Raw genomic sequence first — 19,302 nt, forward strand, 5'->3', positions numbered from 1 at the left:
GTCAGTATAAAGCACATGTTAGATCAGAACCTTCTGAATTACAACTCCCTAATTAGTGTCCCTGTGTCAATTATCCCATTCAGGATGTCAAATATTTCATGAGGATTAAATTTCAAAATACACAGACTCTCTGTTTGATATATAAAAACCCAAATGGTTGCTCAACATATATCAATGTTATTGTATCACATACAGCAGGTAAAAGATTAAACAGTCTTTCACATACCTCTACAATTTTACAGCTACCATGCTTTTGATAGCATTTAATTTGGCACCGCAGTTGCATCCATATATTTTTACTTGTGGGGATACTTACTGTGCAAAATGGGAGAAAAAAAGGTTTCACATTTTCAGCCGGCATTTTCCTTTCCAAAATAGTGACAACATTGTAATTCAATACCCAAACTGAACCTCTCTGACCCCTGAATCCAAAACTGAAGGGTAAGAGAGAGAAGGAGAGGGAAAAGGGTCTCTACAATGCTGACGTCAAAGAAATCTTTGCTTCATTGCGTGTTCTTCACTGCCAGGGAGCAAAGAATGTGCATGTGCGCAGCCGGGATGTAAGCGTATCCATTTGGGAGTGGTTTGGCTTCCAGATTAAATCGAGCTTCCCCTAAGAAATCTGGCTGTCTTGATATACACTAATATTCAAGCTATAAAACAAACTTGGCCTCCATCTATTAGAGGAAGCAGATCTCCAGGTGAGCAAAACAACTCTGGGCTGATTCAACAGGGCAGAGGCACGCACCTCAATTAAAATCTCTCTGCAGTCGCCAAACTGAAGTGTTTCCACGATGAAGATGAACTGGTGAATTAAGATCTAAATTATTTCATACCTAGGACAGCTTTAATGCTTCACAAATTGAAATCTTTTAAAGTTTAATGTTTGGTTTAACTTGTTAACCTTTCTCTCAGTTACCACTTTTTCACTGTCACTTTTCCATAGATGTCTCGATCAAAAAGTGGTTACATAAAAACGCTCTAATGAGCAAATTTACTGACTGAAATCAGGACAAAGAATCTTAATTGACTATTGAAGAAAATGCACAGAAAGCAACTTTTGAGTTTATAATTGTAAATATTGTGTCAGAAACTCAGCCCTCACCATGACATCTATTTTAGATAGAAACAAGTACTAGCAAGCCTAATCTGCTCAAATTTTGTCATTAGACCACACAATAGACTACTCTTGAGCAAGCAACAACCCAAAAATTAGTCCCAGAAATAATTAAGGAAACAATTTAAAATATCAAAGGATAGAGGATCATGTTTGGCTACAAAGAGGCAAAATACAACAAATAAGTTGTCTATTACAAAGAAACATCCAGAGTCTTAACCAAGGGCTTCTTGTACTTCATTTGTGCTGTAATAGCATATGGAGGGGTCTGAAGGTAAGAGATTAGAAAGAGCCAAATGTTATTAAAATACAAAGGTCTAAACTATAGTGCCTTCTAAGATCTCAGGCCAGCCTTGAGAAGAGAAGGGAGAAAAAAAAAAAAAAAAAAAAAAACAACAGCAAACCAACAACAAAACAGAAAATTCTGAATGAAACCAAAACGCCTAGAGCAGCTTTACACATTCTTAAACTACATTTTACCAAGTAATTTGAAGGACATTTTCAAAGTCTCGCAGTTAAGCTCCTGCCCTCGATGCTCTCTGTAAGTGGGAACTCCCTTTATCCCACCTCTGTGGGAGCTGTAAACCACCGAAGACAGGGAATCTTTTACTAGACGGATGCAGAGTGAAAAGTGCGGTGTGGCTCCTCCCTGTGCTCTCATCTCAAAGCAGACCCCGAACACAACTCCAACACAAATACTACCAACAACCGTTGGCAACAAAACATTTTCCCATTAAATTGGAACCCTTTTCCAAATTACCTTTTTCTTACATTTGCTATTTCACACCAACTCTATTAATAAAAGCCAGACATCATTTTCAGCTCGTACTATCCTTTTTAGTGGTGCCTAAATTAATCGATTCATCAGTGTATACTACTCTTTAATAAGCCAAGGTCAATCTAATTTCCTCCTCCTAGCGCTCTCTCCCCCACAACTTCTTCTTCACGTGTTTCAGCTTTACTTTGAAGTGACTTCCTTGCCTAGCATGCTAAAATCCAGAAACAGAGTGCCTATCATTATGACTGCAGTTCATGCCCTGACTAGTCACAGCAGAAGGAGAATTAGACTATAATCTCCTAAACAATGTAGAATCTGTAAATCAAAACCAACCAGCTCTTTTTGGCATGTAGATCAATGAACTGGTGCAGGGGCATGAAAATCCAAGCAACTTTTCTAAGGTAAAGTCAACCTCAGCGTATGGATTTGTTCAGCTTGGATTTTTTCTCTCCTTTGCCCTTCACCCCCAAAAGCAAGTCTTCAGAAAATAGTTTTTATTGCATCCTGAAAAACAGCAGCTTCTGCTGGACCAGAGGGCAAAACAGGCACACACAAACAGCAGCTTAGAATACAGGCAGTACAGAGATTAAAAACAACCTACCTTTAGTACTACCCAGCCTAGCCTTCTTGATGGTAAGGATGTTTGTATTTCTTTGCTCTAAGTATAAAAACAAGCAAGGGGGGCTGCTGTAATCATAGGAGTAAATAACACGTTGCCAAAAAAATTCACAATGCATCAAAACATTTATAGAGACTCTAGAGTTATTTCACTGAAGAAACACAAACTACCCATAGCCCCATACAGAAAATATTCAGACACAGTCAGAGGAACGGAGTTGCGCCTGATGGAGTAACGTGAAGTTTCTTGGCACGGAGCAATAATTTCCATAACACAGTGCATGAGGGGTTTCTACTTGCAGAAATGAAGCTCTATCGTTCTGACTGATATGTCGTCATGCACAGAATTTAACTGGGATAGCCCAAGTCCCACTGGAAGTCACTGACGCTTTATATTGTAAGTTACTTGAAACCCCAGAAGCGTACAGGGAGCTCTCTTCCAGTAACACAAGTGGGCCTAAATATAATCCTCCAAAGAAGTGTCCATAAGATCAAATTTTTCCTTATCTGTCCTAAAGAAAAACATCCAATTGAAGGCTTATAGGAAAGAATTTTAAAGTAGATTTTTTTTTCTCTATAGTTCTTTTTCATTTCTCGGCTTTGACGCATGCCAGGTTCATCATATTTTCTGGGTTTTGTTCCTTAATGGCTGCAATTGTCTGGGAAAGGGGGAAGGTGGCAGAGGCCAATCTGCTGACCGCATACACCCAATATGTGCTTGCTAAGGCTTCCTCTTATTGACATTTCCGAAGTGGAAAGTTAACAACTATCGTAAACAAAAAATCTGTAATCCTAACTCCTCCTTCCACTCAATTTATCATGCCAATGTGGATCAGGGTGGAAACAGAGGGCCTCCGGAGTATCAGCTTTAGTAGACAGGGACACGCAGGATAGTGCGAAACAGTTGGAAGGCCAGGTTTAAACATGTAACCTGAAACACTGGAAACTAGAACTCACAGCGGGGCTTAGCAACAAAATCAACAATATAGGCGGTGCATGACATGTGATCACCAAAGCAGAAGCAAGGTTGCTTAAATATAGCCTCTGTAGGTATTAGAATATTTCTGAGAAGTACACATCAAGCACGAGACAGATGCTACTAATAAGTAGAGCTTTAGACATTTATTTTTGTATTTAAATATCCAGCTATATTTATCTGAAAGACTTAACCATACCATTCTTGACTGAAAGGTATGCCACTTACTTACTGCTGTCTAGACAAAAAGATTTAAAACTGGAAAAGCTAAAACCTCTGCAAGGGAACATGGAAAAGCGTTTTAAGAGTCCATGAGAAGGGCAGTATCTCCGCACTTGAGTCCCCAGAGCTCTGGCTTTAAAAGCTTTGTCTATTGGGGAATCTAATATATTAATTATTTCGTAAACAGTTTCCTAATGTTTGTTCTTGAACCTAAATTGTTTGGGTTTGGGGGGAGAGGTTAGTAAGTTATGAAAACTCTAGAAAGCTGGAAAAATCAATCAGTCTTACAGGCAGGGATGATGTCTGATGATCATCTGACACTTCTGGAGTTGTGACCACGGTGTGGTGAACCACTTTGAACTGGGACATAAAGATATGAATCATCTACGGTGAGTAAGCTGTCCCACTTCCAAATTTCCTGCAAAAAAATTAATAATAAATCCAGACTATCTGGACACTCACCCTAAGTGTTTGGACAGCTTTAAATGATCCTGTGATCTCAGTGAAGAAATTGTTCTTGAAATGAGTTACACATTTCACTTCTATTTTTAGCATAACCATAAACCAGACCTGCTAAACAGAGGTTTCCCAATCTCTGCTACAGTAATTTGGTACCATGTGGTACATAAAGCTGAGAGTTACCACAGGCTTCAAGGAGCAGAAAGGTATGAAGAGTTTCACAAGCTTCCCTAAATATTCAGAAATACATATATATATATTTTTGGATAGGGAAAATATTTCTGAATCGCTACATCCTTTAAGTATTTCATCGAGAGCCTAAACAAACAACAGACTGAGAGCAGTGCTCAGGTAACACTTCAGAACATCAAGTTCCTATCAAAAGAGAGAACTTCAGATAGACACAGGAATGCAGTTGCTACAGTTCAACCCACGGCCCCTTGATCAGCCCATTTGCATTGCACAAAAGATGCCCAGGAGAAATAACTGAAGACAAAGCCCAGGTGGTAAAAACTCGGTGCACTGGATTTATTCAACTCACTTCTCCCATTCTGCTGGGAGCGATGTTGAGGTTCGGGTCACGGGCACAGTGCACAGCACCAAAGTACGCAGTGCTCTGTGTGGGTCTCTTACAGCCACCAGCTCCTGAGACAGCTGCACCCTGGAACAGCAGGAGTACACATAAAGGTGGTGTGAGTCAGTCACCTTTCTTTTCCCAAAACTTTCCATGGGCCACTGAGCAAGAATTAATTTTACTGAATACCTTATTCCCTAAGTAGATCAGTCCAAATTCACTTCAGAATTTGTTTTATTTATACTTGTACTAACCTGAAATGCTGATCTTAAAATACTTCCAGGTATAAGTCGATGTAAGTTTAACAAATCAGGAATTCAAGAATTCATGTGGCAAGAATGCTAAGCAATAACTTCACCAAATCCAGTTCTTGTGTACGGGTAAGTACTGCTCTTGTTGACTAAGAATTTTTCCTGTGACTCAATAAATCTCCTCATGGAATTAGGTGCTATTCGACATACGCAGAGTTGCAAAACCTATTTCTGTCTAGATATAAAATTATAGGAAGTAGAGCTGGAAAGGGCTTTAAAAGGTCATCTGGTTTGTCCTCAAGGCAGAATCAATATTCGTGTCACTTGTGACAGATGTGTGTTCTTAATGATGGTGACTTCACCACCTCCCCAGGCTTCGCTATGTTTATGTTTAGAAAGATTTTCCTAATAACTATTCTGACTCTCCCCTGGTGTAATTTAGCTTATTTCTTCTTATGTCTGCCATGAACAAAACAGACATATTACTCCCTTCCTCTTTACAACAGTGGGGTTTTTTTACACCTTAATTATTGCCTGACCCTTCCGTCTTCTTTTTGAGTGCTTAGTAAGTCCAATTTTTTCAAGTTCTCTTTGGCTACAGTGCTCCAAGCTGAGTCCTTACCAGTATAAAACACTAGAAGATTACTTCTGCAGGCTGCATTCTAGTTTTCATATACATACTAGCTGATCACTTAGCTTTTTAATAGTTCATCAACTGATTTTTAATTTGATTCACTTTCATTCCCAGATCTTGACCCAGAACTGCTGTCTACTCTTTTACCCCATCTTGTATTTGTGCAATGGATTATTTCTGCCTAACACTTTGCATTTGTCCCTATTGAACTTAATCCTATTTTGTCAGATGATCTCTCCAATTTGTCAAAATCATTTGGGATTCTAATTCTGCTTTCCACATGTTCAGAATCCCCCCATCTCCTGTCATATGCAAATTTACTGCATATAATATTGTTCCCTCATTCATGAGAATATTTAACAATATTTAATCAAGAACAACTACCTGTAGAAACTTCTCAGTGTATTTCAATTAAACAATAAAATTAAGTAATTATTCTCTGAGTTTCACTTTCCATTCAGCTTTGCATTTACTCTCAAGACTATGTTTCCTTAGCTTCCCGATGAGAATATCACTCAAGAGAGTACCAAAACTTAAGTAACGTAGGAGCAGGAGACTTAGTCTGTCCGCTGTATCTGTGGACCTGTTACCTCATCATAGCAGCAAGTTAGTTTGCTTTTTTGTAATTTGCTCTTGACAAATTATTAGCTTTTCCCTCTCTCCATGCTGTGTTCTAGTTGCTTACGAATGTTTAGGACATCCATTGCACAATTTTTTTCTGAGAGATTTTGGTGATTCTGTCATTGACTATGCAACTGACAATCAAGTACCAGCACGCAATACCATGCAAATTAATTTTATGCAAAAATCAAAAGGACTTTTGAATTATTTTCCATTAAAACATATTCTTCAAATATTCACTGTTAAAGAGGGCAGCGTCTGTAAGAGTTCTTGAGTAAGTATAGAACCACGTATCTCACACATAAATGATGTATCTCATTGATCAGCACCAGTAGAAACATCCCCCCTATGCTGATTTATGTCTCAATGCAGCATTCATTGGAATAAAGGACCCACAAAGTATATGGATATGATGTGGTAGTGAATCAATTATGCTCATTCGGATCACACTCAAAGCACTTATGTCATATTGTTGACTCTTCAACCACCTGCTCTTGTCAAGAAGGTCTGGCACACAGTCTTTGAAGCATTCTTGATTTGCTCCAGTCATGCCCTGTTCTGATTATAAAAAAAATCTGTTGTCATCATTTTCATATCGATATCTTTTGAATAGCCAGCGCTATCTGTAGATGTGCATAACTGAGATGGAAAAGGTGCAGAAGATACATGGTCTCTTTGGAGGAATACATGTTTTGTGCATCAGTCAGATGATATAGGCTATCTAAATACACATCTGTCAAATTAAAATCCAGTTAAAAATGAAGTGGCACAACATCCCGACCAGATTTACATGACCAGTCAAGTCATGTGGAAGACCAGGAGGCATTCAGATGTAAGACTCCAACAGAAGATAAAGATGTTGAATTATTATCTTTTATGCAAAATGAAATACAAATGCACATTATTATACCAAAATAAACAACTCTTCCTTCAGCTCTGTAGATAACAATTAAAACAAACAAAAAAAACAATAATCCTAACAATTACTATAGTCACTCTATGTCTAGGTGTAGGGTTTGTCTGCACTAATAGGGGAAAAAAAAAACATAAAAATGAACTCTTCATAATGAGTCACGTGAGAATAAAAATCAATTTCTAGATCACTTTTTCCAGGAATGAATTGTATTTGATCAAGAATATTACTGAAGTTTCCTGTTCACAGAAGACTTTGTGCAAAACTTATTGCTGGAAAAGCATCTTCACTTTTGAAAGTATGCTAAGAGAAGTTAGAAAGTAGAATTTCACAAGCTGTTTAGGGACAAATTTTCTCTCAGGTAAACTCATTTTAAATTAAGTTATTCCAGGTTTACATTAAATAGTTCAAGCAAAAAAAAAAAAATCTTGGCTTTCATACGTAGCACATGAGGCCTTTGCTGGCCTCACACTTTTGGTGTTACTTTATGATATCTCTGCAAGGAATTAGTTATTTATTGGGTTCTTTCCTTGCAAATTTATCCAGATTTTCAATTTCTAGATTTCTTTCCCCAGTAATCTCATTTGTCGAGGATTGAAAGCACTATATGTGAAAAATATAAACTTTTCTTCCTGAATTTGCAGGAGCAAGAAAAAATTAAAAAAAAAAAAAACAAAAAAAAAAACCCACAAACCACAGAGTAAGAGAAAATATAGTTGAGGCTGGAGTCTGAGATGAAACACACCCACCTGCAGGACTGCTTTATTGGACATGTATGAATTTCTAAATTCAATAAACGTGGAACAGGAGACAGTAAATCTCTCAAACCACAAATCAAAACTACTGAAGTCTTTAAGAAACGTTCAAGTTACACGTGGGCTTCAGGACTGTCAACTGTTCCATTCCAGAGCAGGAGGATTTGTCCTGTCAGGAACAGTAATGGCACAAAAAGAAAAGAATCTCAGGACAATTACCAGTCTTGAGGATAAGAGGCAAATATATTTCCATTTAGCTATGATTAATCAATATTAATAAGGCTAATATTCCAGCTTCTGTCTAATAAAATTTAGCAACTAGCAAAAATTGTAACCAGGTGATTTATTACTATCCCTTCACTCTTTTTACCCTATTACTAACTACCTGCAAAAGAAAGAGATGCTGTGGCCTGCGTGAACTTCCTGATGATGCCATCCTACTAAACGATAAATAAAAAAGACTTGACATTCGCATACCTGCTTCTTACTGAGTAACAGCTATAGTGGTATAGGACAACTGCTTTCTTCCCTCTCCCCCACCCCACATCAAACCAACCCTGGAAGACAATTTCCTGAAATGGCACTTTTAACTAATGGGAAAGCATATTATAGGGCACAGGGAGAAACTATAAATGGTAACGAGGCTTAAATTCCCTGGCTCTGGACCCCCATAAACTGTTGTTAATCTAGTCACTCTGAGGAAATGGTGGTATGATAATTACTTCTCAGTTCCTCCAAAGAAAGTGCTAAATGGTACACTTTAAACGGGAGGGAAGAATATTATCTTTTTAGTATTTTCATCGCGCACTGTTAAGCCACTGCATCCCTGTGCCGCATCCCACTGTGAGGAAGCCAAGGGTGGTGTCTACCTGATGAATTATAAGTGGACAGCAATTTACGGTGCATGTGATTGACAAAATTTATCCCAGTATAGCTACCACTGGTTCCTGCTGTATTCCGAATAAACGTAACAAGAATTAATGCAGCAACTGGAAAAATATCAGAACTGCAAAGAACTTTCCAAGAGACTGATGAAATGGGGCTCTTTCCATTGATTTCAGAAGGCAATGGGAGAGGACCTAGGTGACATTCTTAAACAGCAAAATTTCACATATTCCAGCTTCTGAAAAAAAAAATCATTAACAGGACAAAATTTCAAAAGGTTTACCATAAGAGAGGGCTACAACAGACTTCAGGTCATGACATGCACTCGACCCATGCTGCATCAAAAGACTGAAATTCACTGCTTGCAGCCCCACCTCACGTTCTTCCTTCTCTCAACAGGACATAAACCAACTAATATGCAATTTAAGTGTACCTCTATTGAAAGCTTTCAGCCACGCCGGAACATTTTAAGCACCTTTCTTTTTAAATGAAGGAAAATATTAAATATATAGAAAAAGGGACTGTTAATGTAGGCCAGGATAGGCCTATATTAACTAGGATGTATATTCCAAATACAGACAGAATTCACAGTATCAGAAATGCACCAAACTCAAGTCTGGTGTGGTTTATAACGATTTTTTTCCACTATAGAAAGAGCTGTGAATGGGTCATACAAGTCTTGAACAACAAGAAGTCATGGTGCAACAAGGAGGCTACACTTTGGTTTCCACATATACCTTGAGCTATTCAAACTTGGGTATGTAAGAGCATGGCATGGTGTGTCAGAAGACTAGAAAAGCTTTCCTTCACAGGCATCTTCTACACAGTGGAAGAATTTATTGCCTTCAGTGCATATGAGGTTCGTAAGCACAAATCCCTTTGCACACTGTTCTATGAAGACACCTGCAAATAATGAGGTGAAAACAATACAAGGATCCTCAAGTCACAAAGTGCACACAGATACCTGCGCTTTGCTTGCCTTCCAGTGGGGTGACCCAAGTCCTCTCTGTGGTGAGTCTCTGAGTCATGTCTAGAATCTTTTGTTCATTCTGGACGATTATACCTTATCCTTAGCCAAACATTTTCAAGTATCTTTAGTCCAGAGGGTGAATTCCAAATCCTGGAAGATCAAAGTTGTTCTTAAGATTTGTGGTGCTTCTTATTTCTTCCTGTAAGTCAAAAAATTGGAAAATGTTTCATTCTTCCTTTTGCTCCTGTAAATTTGCCTCTTCCTATGGAGACAGATGAGGTGGCAGCAGCTGGAATCAGAGAGTCAAATGTTTTGACTGTGGCTTGTGCAGCCAGCTCCACTCTCAGGAATCCAGAGCAGCTAATCTTGAAACAAAAATGAGCACGTCCTTCAAAACCAAATACCTGGCATCAGATAGGCAGTTTAAGCTATTGGCCATTATTTCCAGCCTTAATAAACTAATCTAGAAAACAGCTTGCTTTCCCATATTCATTTTTTCTCCCAGTCTTTTCAGTTGAATAGTTGTAACAAGTAGCGGGGACATAATTGTGGATTCATCATAGGTGTGGGAGACAGGAGTTTCTAAACCGTAAATTTTAACCTTGGTAATTGACACTGTGTGTATTTTTCTGCAAAGTACTTAGTCTCATTATGTCTTACAGTTCTACGAATATCACATACCTTATTAAAAATAACAGAGAGACCCTGCGCTTAAGAGATTGCCTGCAGGTGGTTATCATGTGAGGAATAGATGCATTATTGAAGCAATTCCTTTTTGCACATCTATGCCAGAACAACAACCATTAGAATAATTAGATTCTTTTGTTGGCCAAAGAGCTCAGAGGTATCCATCTCTCCAGTTGCCGGCCTTTAGTGAAGACAAGTTGCTGTCTTTTAAAACTTTTATGGGCTACAAGCTGACTCTCAGGACAAACAGTTCCTTTCTCAGGTCAGAATCAAAACCTGTTGCATTAAATTATACTTGCTGTTGCCATGCCAACATGCTTTCTTTGCTCACACTTCATTTTGCACTCTAAATGGCATGCCTAATAAAAAATCAGGACTTTCCATTTTAGCCATCTCAAATGTACATCTGGACTCCATCCCAGACTGAAGGTTCCTTTAGGAAATATTCTAACTCCAGTTAAAAATACAGTTCTTAACCATTTAAAGGTGGCTAGGCATAATCTCTCAGCAGGACTAAATTTTAACACAAAGCACTTTGATAGGGAACTACTACTCAGATTTTCTGTTAAGACAGAATTCGGTAGATCAGCAAGGCAGAACATGAAGTCGTTTTCCATCATGCAGGGTGCCTCTGGAAAAATGTGAAAAAAGAAAGAAGCCTGAATCTAACAAAGAATCTATAGGCAAAGACGAGCTATGTAGAAAGTTTGGATGCTCCAAGGCTACATTGCTTTCATGTGAAAATGTCTGAAGTTTGCCTTGGATGATAGCTTACAAAGTTATCCAGCTGATTTTCATCATGTCACCTGGACAGTCTGTAACAATGTCTTACTGGAGAAGCAGCCTTGGTTCTTCTGTTCCCAGTTCACGCTTGGTGTAGGGAGCAGGACTGAGTCACAGAAGTGTTCTCCCTGCTGCCCAGGGCATTCCAGTGGGCCGGGAAAGCACTTTGCTTTGTGCCTCATCAAGCTTTACCCCAACCAAGGAAAACAAACAGCAGGTTTTGAAGACACTGTAAACTTTGCCCTCACAGCTGGAAGCAGAGTGAAGCAGTGACAGCCAGCAATAAGGGACAGGCGAGAAGAAAACAAAAAGTGATGGAAAGAGACAGCCGCCGCACAAAGAGTTCATTCTGTGCCTCTGTTAAGAAGTCCGAGAGTCCCCTACTGCGGAAAAGAAACCATTAAAATGTTCATTAGAAAGAATATCACCTTGGGCATTTATTATTTATTGCAAATCTTTATAAGCCATTACTCTTCAGAGGTATTCCAGTAAGTCCCTATGTACTCCCTGTCCTGCTCCAGTCTGTCAGCAGACCAAACATCCCACAGCAAGTGCTGGTCCTGCAGTGCTGCTCTGTGGCAGCGCGACGTTCGGTTTACAAGGAGGTTTCTTTTACAGCCACGGCTAGGATTGATTTACAATTTGCGCTTTTGTAGCTGAATCCAAGGAGTATTTCATTTTAGATTATCCAAAGGAAGAAAGTTATAACCATCAAAAATAAAGCTGAAGGTACTCTACACAGTTTGTTCAGCAGTGCCAGTGGTTTTAAGAAGGATGAAACAACATTGGAAGCACTGGTCATGCACGCAGTACCCAGCCCACTGCTCCAGCTGCATGCCTGCGTTAACTTCTCAGCCCGGTAACATGGAATCTTCCACCTGGTTTTCCTCTAGTGTTTGGTTGTTTTTCTTTTATCTTCTCTAGAATTTGCCTGTAACACAGTTCTTCATTCACCATTTGAAATACAGAGCAGGTTGAGACTATACAAACTACACCAACTACATATTAAGGTTATATATTTCTACCTGCGCAGCGTGAAAGGCAAACACAGAAGATGACCGGGAGGCTTGGCATGTAGCTCCACTTTCTCATTTCTTACTGGAAGCAGCTGCCAACTGACAGCACACAAAATTTCCTTTGGTATATTGATTTGTGCTTTTTTTAAGGCAGGGTCCCAACCAAATGTTCTCCCCATATCCACCCAGATCCTACTGTAGGGCACAGGGCCTGCTGGAACATGACCTTTCCAGAGATCAACAGCACACCTTCCTCCTGCTCAAGCACACATCACTGAGACGCCATAGATGCCGGGTCTACCGTTAGGTAAAAGTCCAGGGCTGTATCCATGATGATTGTCCAGCTACAGTATATAGTCACAGGTTTGCCACACTGCTACAGCTAATTCTGCCATTAGCTGATGCAGACTCCCTTAGATAGCAAATGCTGCCAGAGTGCGCCAGAAAAATGTAACCCTACAGGACTGTGAAGCAGAACGCAACCAACTTTAGAAACTTCTAACCCCTGTTTATTATGTTACCCTGCAATTAGAGAAGTGTTCCTACTAGTTGGCGTTCATTAGCATAAGGGTTTGGGGTCAAACTAACTCACAGAGATGAAAAATAACCTTATATTCTCTAAAAGAAATATAGAACTTTCCAAAGGCCTGTAAATAGGCCATACTGTCACACTTGACATGATCATTTTTAGAAAGTTACGTTTAACCACTTATTAAACTCTACTCTGCTGTGCACCAACAGACTAACTCTACGCTAAAGACATTTGAAGGGCAGTGAACTGATTAGCGAAATTAAATACGTAGTAAGCCTGAATCTAAAGCACCTGTCATAAAATTCATATGCATTTGATATCTAGATCTTCCTAAATTAAGAGAATTGGAGGCAAAAGAGATAAGAGAGACAATAGCTCACATAAATAAAATCTCCTCCACAGATCTAATTCTGTTGTTTTCCCAGAACTACTCCTGCACTTGGGAATTCTTTTAATTATGGGAATGAAAACTAGGCCGCACAAACACATCGTGTACACTCAGTGATACACAATGGACAAGCAATAAACAATCACTAAAAATGTTAAACCCCTCTTTTATTCTTGGCTAGTCAACAAAGAGTTAAACGTAGCAATGATTCTTTTTCAAAGCTGTTCTCAGTCCCCTATTTTATGATGTCATTGCTTGACATTGTTAACGTCAATGAAATATCAATATGGTAAGACATATTTCCATGTGTTCAATCACTTACAATATTCGTACAGGGAATAAAGAAAAGATGTGCCTAAGTACGGAACCATGAGACATGCTGATGGTAAGAAGTTGATGTGTTCTTCCTTTACCCGTATGCTAAATGGCAGATTATGGAGAGGCTTTTTCTCAGGGTGCTTTGGGCAGAAAATGAAGAGGCTGAACATGGGCACAATGTCCTAGGCACGCATACAAAAGTGATTGCAATTACCTGGCAATATGGCATCAATTAGGAGAAAGGAGTAAAATTTATTTTCACTTTCATTATAGAACCGTGCTGTTAAGATTTAGCTTGTGGGGGAGGAGAAGTTGGCTCTTTTTGTCTCTTTCTTAAAGAAGGAAGATGGCTTTCTAGCTTCCTTTTTTAATAAAGAGATATTATAAAGGAGAAATTTATGAAAGAGAAATTCTATATTTTTTTCCTGTTTAAAATGCATGAAGATTTAGTCTGGGTTAAGAGTTATAAAAATATCAAACTCAAGAGACTGGAGAGAAAGAGAATACTTTCCATTATTTAATCTTCATCATCTGACAGAACACAATTCCTTTAAGAGACCTAAATTCTGCTGCTCTGTCCCTTCCACATGTGTAGGTGCTGTCAGCCAGGGGCAGTTAGAGTATAAGAATTACCCTTGACGTGTGTTAATTGATCTCTGTGTCTAAGAACCCAAGGATATGATATACACTTCTGCTACATGGAAAACAGAGTCAATGTAATATAATACTGTAATGAATAAAATCAAAGAATTTCTGTTCAGAGTGTGATTCTGCAAGTTACTATTTATAACTTGTCTGCTGTTACAAACCGGCTTTCCAGCCTCTTTCCCATGTTTTTTACAAAGAGGCTTGACTGCACAAAGATCTTCTCACTCTCTGGTAAGGATAAGCATCAAGAGCAGAAATCTCGTGAATCCCTAAAGCCAAAGTGACTTACTGTGCAAACTCTGCAGAAAAGGAAAAAACAAAATCTTACCATGTTTTTGCCAATTCATACAGCTACAGTTCTTCCCTGTATCAAACACAACGTACATTCAGATATATGGAAGAGGGGAGAGGAGAGAAGAGGGACAGGGAGAAGTAGTAGTATTAGGTAAAATGGGTAAAGCAGACCTTCAAGGAGAGGAACTTCATCACCGGTCATTCTGACCCACATTAAAAATCTTCGTCGACACTGGACAAGTGGGCTTACAATTTTGCCACGTTGAATGTATATTCAGATGAAAAAATAAATTAGCATGAATTTATTACAGTTTATAACCTTTCTATTTTTCCAGACACAGAAAAGCAGTATGAATGCACAATTGCAAGAATCCCACGGCATTCACAGATTTAATAATCTGTAAAATATGAGTCACATAGTAGATGTCCAACACTTCTGTGTGTCAGAGGACTCGCTGGCTAGAGACAGCTGTCTTCTCTGTGTGTTTTCAATAGATTTCCTCTATTACACCTCCTGAAGTTACTTGAAAGAATTTAATATTCTCACTTCCTCCTAGGTAAATCACTCCTGTGTTTTTCCTCCTGGAGTTTATTGTCTTTTTCTGTATTGTGTTTAGATTGAGGTCAATGGTTCTGGTCTCTGTTTCCTCCCCAGCTACCCCAGCCCACTGCCTCTCTTCCAGGCAGGAAAACCCAAGTGACGGTCAGCGACGAAGTGAAGGTCAGAGATTTCCTTGGCTGCCCTTCGATGCCTTCCCACAGCAGCCTGAGTCAGCAGCGCTCCTTGCAGGTCAGATCAGCCCAGTCTCTCGAGGGCACTCAAAGGAATAAAACTTTATGACTGATGTCTCCTGCGTGAGAAATCCAGTAATTTCTAATCCAGTCCTTAACCCTAGCCGAAGGCTCTTCTTCGCAAAGTGTTAAGCAGTTTTCTGTTAAATCCGGTTCACATCCCACCCCAAGTGTCTGTCAAAGTACTGAAGCAGGCCTAAACAGAAATTTGCATTAACTTAACTTCAGTTGAATGTCTATTTAGATGGCAAGCTAGTAGAATTTTATGCGCTTTTCTTTAACATTTTAGCACATTCTAAAAACATCTGAATCAATCCACATTTCACAACGATTCCTGTTATCAAAATATGTCGTTCTTATACACAGTTTTTAATTAACACTCCCTCCTCACCATGCACATAAGCTATAGTGGTGGAAGTGGGAAGATTTATTTTACAGCTGTAAATCTAAACTTTCAAAAAATGAGTATTGATTCTCATTTTTGATTATCCAACACGAGCCAGTTTACAGCCTTCAAAAAGCGGGTATTCAGTATTCTCTGATATCCTGTGGAGTTACTGCTATCAACAGTATATAAGCTTTGACCAACAGAGCATTCTTAGTCTAAAGTCTGTCTTGAAGCATTTGCTGGATAGACATCCAGGTAGAAAATACGAGATGCAAATATTTCTCAAATAGAAGGGCAAGACTGGCTGACAAGACAAGTAAAATGCAGAGAAGTGCTGCAAAGGGCAGATAATTCTCATGCAGAGTTGATAGATGGAGAATGTGACGGTCTCTTTGCAGCATTTTTTCAGGAATTTCCTCATTTGCTAGCACAAGTTCTGCTGAGAAGGACAAGAACATCTTTGCTTCAGAGTACCACTTTTTATTTACAGCAACATGATCTACCCTGGAGCAGACATACAGCTGCCTGGTCAAGGCATTACCTGAGGACACTGGACACCTGCCTTCAATTTCCTTGCATCTTCAGTGGGATTCTCATATGGTGATGTTATGCTCACTTCTGCTGCAGGGGCCCAGCTCCCAGAGCAGGCTGTGCAGTCAGCCTAGGTAGCAACTCCTGTGTGATCCCAAAGCACTTACGTGCACAGCGATAGGATTCCCATCAGCCACAGGCCTCAGTCAGTCAAGCTGCTGAAGGAAACACCAAATGGAGAAATACGTCTGGAATGCCTCGTTTCGCTACACCACAGAGCTTCTTTAAACTCATACGATCATAGGAATTAATCATTAACCCCTCCTGTATTCAGGAGCTCACACACCCCTTTGGGTGTGGATGACTAGATCAAGATCACTCTTTTGTTTCAAGCAACCGGCGATAAAATCACCATTCACCTTATACTATAGCATGGAGGACAGAAGATTTCTGCAGGAAACAGGCAACCAGGACCCTACACCCACAGCACCCTTAAGAACCTAAATCCACGCATCTCCCACACAGCAGAAAACCCCAGAGTACTTCCACGTAAGTCTCAGTTGTTCTTGTCTGAGGTGAAGGATATGGCTTTGAATGTTTGGGTGGGAGCTCTGACACACAGCTCAGTGTTTCACCACCCACACTATCCCGGCTCCTGTTTGGAAGCGGCCGCAGCTGCTCACTTTTGTGCTCAAACCACCGCTGTCACCATGAGCAGACCTACCAAACCCAACTCTTCAGGAGATGTCAAACCAAGGAAGCCTGTTTTGTGACTTCTGATGGTGCTTTCACCGTGCCAGGACACTCAGTCTTGGTATTACTTCTGAATAAAGGCAGTGCTACTTAAGGAATATATTGGCAAAATTGTGTCTCTGGGCTTTCAGAAACCACGATGACTGCAGATGGCCTTGCAAACTCTCAATCTGAGCAGAAATTTAGGCATCTGAGTCTCACTTAAGGGGGCTGAGTCCTTCCTTTGCCCAGTACGGATGGGTCTAGTCTATGGCTAAGAGCTGCACATAGACTGGTAGATTAAGCAACGTCAAATGCCTTTCCTGTTAAAGTGGTGGAGCAGCCCTGACGTAGTTTTGGTCTGGGTCAGCTAGCATTTGGGAGAGTGCCAGGTTACAGCTAATTCCTAGGCACAGCTCAGGAGTTAGTATAGGCCACAGACTGCTCCCAAAAGGCAATTTTGTCTTTTCGAGTGTAGGAGACTTCAATAGTGTGGACGCAGGTCCTTCCAGTTGCAAATACATTTAGAACTAAACTCGTTAACATGGCAGTAAGGGCCAGGCACAGAAATCCTTTCATGTCTCAGCAATTAGGTTCCACAGTCCAAGACAGCAAAGCAAAGAGAAGAAAGTATATAAGATTACACAAAGAAGGTTTGTCCTATGTTGGGAACATTGTTCTTCCGGACAAAAAAAATAATTCTGCTAAGAGCAAGACATACCGTATTCTTACGCTATAGACTTGCACGTGTAAAACGGAAACACAGGCTCACAGCTGACAAATAGCCAGAGAGAGCATTCACCAGGCTGATTACAAATATGTGCCCAGATAGCTCAGGGACTGTGAGGATTGAAATCATGAGATACTCTTCATGGCAACGTGGTTATTTAAATACCTCCTCTTCCACCGGGAGCTCAGCCATTATTCAAAGAGAGGAAGCATACTCATTCCTGAGTGCTCCAGACATGGGACAGTTATGAAAAGCTTTCGGCACAAATTAAGCAAATGTGGTATCCCACAGGGAGACGGAACAACAGCTTCTGTCACAGCCTCAAAACCGACTGTACCTGAATGAATGGAGGCTGGAAGGTAGCTGGGTTCACGGACAGCGGCGTTTGTTGAAGTCTGTCACTCCCTCTTGAGGGTTACTTACGTGGGTTTAAAACTTTGTACAACTGCAAGAGATACAGCTGACAGCATGAAAACAATTAGATTAACATATAAACAGTTGAGGCTATAATGCTATTAAAATGGACATTCAAGGAAACTGTAGCCATTTCTACAGCTGTTTTGGAAAGTCTCTCCTTGGCAGAACATGCTGGATTGTCATTCTAAATGCCTGTGCTTCCCATGCTGGTTTCCTGAGGAAGGGTTTGTGGACGGACTTGTTTATTTATTACATTTTTTGTACCCCTCTTAGCTGTAGCTGTGGATTCCCCAGCCTTGTGAAAGTAGTTATTAGTTGCCTTGTTTGGCCAGGAGAAATCTGTAAAGAAACCGGCTCTTGTCCAGAGGGTTCCTGGAATTTTCTCCCAACCTTGTGTAAGAGTTTAATAAAATCAAATTTAATTTTATGTCGGCGTTGTTACAAGGCCATAGGTGTTTTGTGAGAACAAAGAGCAAAAGAACTAAAATCATGTTTACTGTTCCAGAGTAAATCATACCAAATGAAGTTCAGATGGGACTTGCTAAGGTGATCATCCCTCCAACTGCAGTAAGACCTCAAGAATCAGATCCGTCATCTTAAATGAGAACTGAAGCAAATTAACATCACCTACATATTACATACCCTGAGGTGATTTTGAAGGCAAGTTTCTTGGCTGTGCCAGCCTAAAGCTGCAATAAACCCCCACAAAAACAATGGACAATCACAGCATTTATGACCTTCTGTCCCTCAAGTGTTGACCTTTTTTTCTCTGGGAAACAGAAAGCAACCTGTTCTTATATGTTTTTAAAACAAACACTCCATTGCAAATGCCTCCCCCTTTGGAGGAAGGCATACAGAACAAACACCTAATGGATTTTAGTCACGTTATTTAATACGCTGTTAGAAGAGGAACAGATGCTACTGCAAAAAGTGCATTATGAAGCCAGCATAACAGTATAAAACATAGTAAAATACTACCTCTTCAGAAGACATTTATGCACTTGGCACTAAACATGTGAAGCTTAATAAAATACTACCTTACACAGAGTGCAAGTCCTATTTATAGAAGTTATGTCCCTGACAACAGTATCCATCATTTTCTGAAGTGAAGCCTGCAGTTCTGTAGTGATTTTCAGCCACATCTATAATGTCGACAGTCAGACACCCATACAGAGTGCTGCACGCAGCACAACCACCTGGACACTATTGCTCTGATCATTGATTATGGAGTTCTGTATTATTACACACTTACTGGGTAAAAGCAACTCAAAGT

The 19,302-nt window shown here is 39.8% G+C and overlaps 1 long non-coding RNA gene across 1 annotated transcript in view; it reads right to left on the reverse strand.

The window, feature by feature from the left end:
- The window catches only part of LOC309670724, a 35,188-nt gene extending 32,567 nt beyond the window's left edge, over positions 1-2,621 (reverse strand). Inside the window, exon 1 of the long non-coding RNA XR_014269033.1 lies at positions 2,497-2,621. This is a non-coding gene — a long non-coding RNA (uncharacterized lncRNA). The remainder of the gene's footprint in view (positions 1-2,496) is intronic.
- Between the last annotated feature and the right edge of the window lie 16,681 nt (positions 2,622-19,302).

The sequence above is a fragment of the Vanellus vanellus genome (genome assembly GCF_965231255.1).
Source record: "Vanellus vanellus genome assembly, chromosome: 3".
Classification (NCBI taxonomy): domain Eukaryota; kingdom Metazoa; phylum Chordata; class Aves; order Charadriiformes; family Charadriidae; genus Vanellus; species Vanellus vanellus.